This window comes from Miscanthus floridulus, chromosome 19 (genome assembly GCF_019320115.1).
Source record: "Miscanthus floridulus cultivar M001 chromosome 19, ASM1932011v1, whole genome shotgun sequence".
NCBI lineage: Eukaryota > Viridiplantae > Streptophyta > Magnoliopsida > Poales > Poaceae > Miscanthus > Miscanthus floridulus.
Genome location: NC_089598.1, coordinates 62,860,679 through 62,866,567, shown reverse-complemented (window position 1 = coordinate 62,866,567; position 5,889 = coordinate 62,860,679).

Genomic DNA, 5,889 nt, shown 5'->3' with positions numbered 1-5,889 from the left:
CTTACGAGCCTAATGCAGTTGCAACTTGTATTAGGGCTGAACTAGGTTCTGCTAGAGTATGATGGCTGTCCATTCGCGTCGCTATGGTAGTTATCCCTGAATGCTAGCATTCTCGTGCTTCTGGGTCGATAGACCGATAACTGGATGGCCGCAGGCTTCGCCGTCCTCCGACGTCTTGCAGCTCCCTGCACTGCACATTCAGTTGTGGTTAGCTGATACCCGGCCACCCGGTTGATCTTTTTTCGGGCGAACTAATAACTCAGAAAAAAATCTGGACTTCAATAGCCAATGGCGTTGGATTCACCATCTTGCGCCGTGCTGGGCATCACCGAGAGCAGTATATCTGCAAGGGACATATAGACACCAGTGGTCTCCCTTTTTTTTTTTTTGAATAAAGTGATTTTTTATTAATTCAACATGATTTTATCGAATTAATTGATACAATACAAGCCATTCGCTTCGCTGAAAAAATAAGCCGAAACAGTGTTCTGACTGATTTGTTGTGAGAGAAAAACACTGTTCCGTCTAAAATAAATAAGTTGAAAAATACGGATTATAAGAGAAATGAACAAGGCCAATAACCTTGAACCTATTTTGGTCTCTGCAAAAGCAAAAACAGCCTAGAAAAAGAAAAAGGAACCTGACTTTTAATGACAATTGGTCCTAAGAGTAGATCGTGACATGGCAAGGAAGAAAATACCTTGCTACCTTCACCAACCGTTGCTATGCCACTGTAACTAAATCCTGTGAGTAAACTTCTGAACGGAGCTAGTGTATAACCAACAATATATAAAATCCACAAAGGATAAGATTGTTTTTTTGTCTCTAAAAACCAAATTATTTATGCATAACCAAAGTGACAACAAGTAACTGCTGTCCCAAGTAGAACCAGAGGTTTTAAAACATTCCCAAACCCCGTAGCCAACTCCCAAACAAAAGTGATATACAGCGACGGATCCAGGAAATATTTTAGGGGGGACTGAACAACACTGTTGCTCAATCTTAAGTCTCAGCCCCCCTACACTATAGAACTTTGCCTAAAAATTCATAGGGGCTCTACAGTAATTTGCACTGATTCAGTTTGGGTAGCCCCCCCCCCCCCGCCCCACCGCTGGATCCGCCCCTGGTGATATATATGAACCTCAAATCACACAAGCAAAATGATGCACCAGGCACCTCCTTGCGCTGCTTCGTGCGCCCGCGACGCGCCCCATCCACCTCGCCCGTCGCGGAAGGGGAGGCAGGGGAGACATGTGCCTGCGCCCCCTGATGAGGACATGACCACGATGCATATGACCATGCTTGGAGATAGAGGTTGAGGAGATCAGCAAGGGTGTCCTAACCGAGAAGAAGACCCGAAGCTCATCCGGTTCGAGTCACTAAGGTGGAGGCCCAAATCAAATTCGAGTCCATCTCGGATTACAGGAGCAGTCCCGAGTAAAATCAACGTCTAGGACGCATACGGACTCCGTTTTCAATGATCCACATATGGATGGAAAGATAATTTGATAAGCTAACCAATGGCTTTGGTTTCACATCAAAAATCATCTAGAGTCAAAGGGAATCATTAAAACAAGTCAACGTCCATAATCTGCCTGGATGCTGCAACACCATCTTTTGGTCTGTTGGGCCGTGTATCGTCTTAGAGCCTGTTAGGGGGCGCGTCCAGGAGGGGTGACGCCCAAGACTATAATTAGCCGCCGCCGCTCTCATTAGGGATTGGGGTTTTGTTGCGTTCTTGTTTTGCACGTGAAACAGACATTGTTTGCTGCAACTGTATCGCCAAGATCGTTTGCTGTTAAACCAAGGCCCCTATTCTTGATCTTGTTCACCTGTGACGATTAGTCATTTCGAATAAAGACTAGAACTCCTCTTCATATTCAGAAGCCTCATATTTATTTGCAATTTCAGATTGCGTTTACCTGTTCTTGCTTGTGTCCTCGATTCGCTTGCAGAAAAGCCTTCTTGGCGAGGTCAATCGCGTTCGCATGGTTAATAACCAACGGAGCAGTGGTGTAATGGCTGTGGGGTCCGAATCAGTCTTGGTTCGAAGCCTAGATCATGAATGTCGAGTCTCCACCAATCGACACTATCATACCTATCGGAAGATTGGGCCATATCTACATCAAGGACCCTTTCTTGACGAAAAGCCATCCTCGGCGTCGATTTTGCTTGAAGTCAATCCTGCAGAACATGAGGACAAACAAGATTGCCAAAATAATAGGAATGGACAATGTTGTGAGAAAGAATATGACCAAATGTCCAAATTTGCAGCATGTCTTTTCCTACAAACATGTAGTCTCCTCGATTGAAATGCACACGATCTTTGTCAATATCATCCTACAAAATATTAGTACTAGCAAGAAACATATGCTCTCGTTCTTTGGATTTAACTTGTGTCCATAAAGCAAGACTAGAAGAATATGGCATGACAACATTATTGATTGTATAGTCCTCTAATTGATCATAATTTTGCACAATCAAAGGAGAATTCAGATTTGTACAAATGTAAACTCGATATATCATATGTTGTCCTTTGTTGTTATATTTACCAAAAACATGATATATGTTGTTCTAGGCCTTAGCCTTTTGAACACCAGGTCACAGCGCGAGCAGATCAAGCGAACCTGACGCCGAAGCGAATACAAGGTGGTGGAAATGCGGCAAATGTATACATAGTAAAATGGTCTTCTCTCTTACAATTTCTGCCTCAAGGGCCATTTATACACGCCAGTAGGCTTTTTATGGATGGAACTACCCTTCTACCTGCCACATAATCGAGAAATATTCTCATCCGCCTGGGACTTGTTCGCCATTTTGGAGGTATTGCCCATCTCAGGTAGCGCTGGCCCTCTGGTCCCCGCGCTGTGTCGCCCTTTTGCCGGTTGAGTGGCCCCCGATAGATCAGGGTTGTCGGCACCCTGTCCCTTGGCAAGCTCTCCTCTGGGCAAACACCTGCAAGGTCAGATACACAGACAAGCACCAAGTATTCGACTTGGCGAAATGGCCCAGACGACTACCATTCCTACCAATTCGCTCGCGCCTCTTCATCCAAGCGAAAGGAGTGGACCACGCACCTAGACCCAAAATGCGCGACCAACATCTCACCTTGGCAAAATGACGACAGTCTCTGCTCGATTCAGTGTCGTCTTTTTGCCTAGGCGAAAAGACCACGATCCCCACTGCACATGGGTCTAGCCTCTTTGCCTTGGCGAAAAGGCAACAGGCCCCCGTGTAATCGTTAGGCCGCCTTTTCGCCTTGGCGAAATGATAGGCGATACGTGGGCCATGCTCTGGGCTCCGCCTTCATCTCCGTGCATTATGAGTCATTTCGTTCTAGTGAAATGGTGGTTGCACAAGGGGTGGTGATTGCACGAGCCCCGTGGGGGTGCCCAAAGGCTTGGTGTGCTCCCAACATTAGCCCCTCGGCATTGCTCGAGCGGATGTCATGGCCGTCAGACGAGCAACCCTGCCATAGATCTTGGACACCGTCCCCTGTGAAGAGTGGAGGACTGATTTAACCTGATTGAGTTTTTTAGGAGAAGATAGCTAACTGATTCCGTTTTTCTTTTGGTTTGCGCGCTGCAATTACTGTTTCGTGGTCGCTGAACCGTTGCGATGGCCAGGTGAACTGCCACAATGGTTTCTCGGTGCGCATGTTAACCCCTAGGTGGCTATATAAAGCCTCCCCTTAGGGGTGGGAGAGCCATGCACTCCCTTCCTTACTCAGCTCCCGATCGAAGGCGCCTATTCGCTCTTTTGTCCTTCGCTTGCTTTGGCTTTTCGCTTCGTTCGCTGGTCGCAGGACTCCGCTCTTCGCAAGTTGTCCATAGTTAAGTTTTGCCTTACTTTGATTTGGTTTAGTTCGCTTTCATTTCTCATTGATGTTATTTCTTGGCTTTCTTCGTTTCTTTACTATTTTTGCTTGTACCTTTGTTATGATATGTGCGCGAATAGATGTCAAGTGAGTCATCGTATGGTGAAAGCTTGCCCAGCGGGAGCTCATCTGGTGGTTCTAGTTCCAAGTCACGTACTCATTCGTAGAGCCAAATGGATTAGATATTGACCGACTCTCTGCAAGGACGAAGAGACAACCTGATGCTAGAGCATCCCACTATAGATGATCAGGCCAATTCATCTGATCTGACGATCAAAGAGACTGATGTTGATGTTGAGATAGTGGAGGAGGGTGAAGAGGCCGAGACTACGGAGCCTACGCCATCTATGGTGAAAGGGTGGCTGGATCCTTTTCTGGCCACTTGTCGGGTAGGCCGGTAGCGCGTGATGGAGGATGATCTAGACGAATATGTTTAGTGCGGTCTTATCAAGGGTACCCTTCATAGTTTGTGTCACACTCTGGGTCATGAGGAGGTGCCTAATCCACTATGATGTTGTTGTCTTTCGTGATTTTTACGAGGCCGGGCTATGATTTCCTTGTGAAGATTTCTTGGGTAAGGTGTTGCAACGTTTTAAATTACAAATTCATCAACTGACTCCGAATGCCTTCGCTCGGCTATGGTACTGAAGATGACCATAAGTGCTCTTTGTGTGGACAAGTTTGCTTGCTACTATGAGACCTAGTTGCATAAGAAGACTGTTAAGGACAAATGGACGAAGTCTGAGATGATAGCCCACTATGGGTCTTACAACTTCATACCAAAGAAGAGAAGAGGCACGGTGTCCATAGTGCTAGCTTATCGCAACAAGTGGTCGCGCTGGACGGACTATTGGTTCTATCATCACGTGTGTTCTGACGAAGATGTTGCTGAAGCTTTGGCGAATGACTTGCCGAAAGCTCATATCTTGGTCTCTCAGATGGTCCCTATGGAGGGCCTTCATTTGGCTAAATTCTAGATGGATAGGAGAGAAACTATCGCAGTCGTGGACGCCTTCACCTTAATATCTCGATGGCAGATTAGCTAGGATTTGGTTGAGGAGTGGCTTGCCTGCGAGAGCCCGCCTCTAAGCGGCGAAACCCGTTTCTTCGAGTTCAAGCAAAGGGATGGATATGTTTACCCAAACCTTGGAGTCACTTGATCTGATGCCTTTTTTACTGAATTTGATTTCGTGAACTATATCGAACATAAGGCCAAACAGATCATCGGGTTATATGGAGATAAGGAGCACAGGGGAAGGTGCCAGTGCTTGGGAGGAAAAAGGTGCTTGAATCATGTATTCAACGCGATGGGTCTATGTTATGCCGACCACGATGGTCCATCAACGAATCCTCCGATCAAAGATGCTGCCCCGCATGGTCGCGGGACTGGCAGTCGAAGATGTAGAGGAAGGAAGGCAATGGTGAGGCATGGGGCGAATACCGTGGTCCTAGAGTCGTGCAAGCGCAAACACAGTGACCGGGGATGGGGCCTTGCTAAGTCGGCTGATATTCAAATTGGAAGGGAGATCGCTAGCAAGGTGGGCAACATCAAGAAAGCAATAATTGAATAGACTCGCCGTTTTGGCCAAGTCTGGACCGAAATGGTAGTTTTATCTTATTTGCTTCGAACTTTATTTTGCTTGGTGTTTTTGTCCCTAAGCCTTCTTGCTTTTGACCTCGTGTTTTGACATTTTGTTGTCCTTTGTGCTATAGGCTGCCAGTAGCTTTGATGGAATGGGCAGCCGGGGAAAGTTGCTGACATATCTGACGCGTTTGGTGCGGCTGACACCATGTCGGTTAGTTATGTTTTTCGCGAGAAACAAAGGAAGAGCTTTCGCAAATCTGATGACCCACCGAAGGATACTAGGTCAAAGAGGGCGAAGGTGTCCTCCGCTGAGGAGCCCTCATCTGTTCACCCTGCTTCCACCCCTGCTGCGTCGCCTAACGCTTCGCTATCTCAATTGTAGGGTAAGTCTAGATTCTATGCGGAGTCTATTCGGTTAACCGACAGC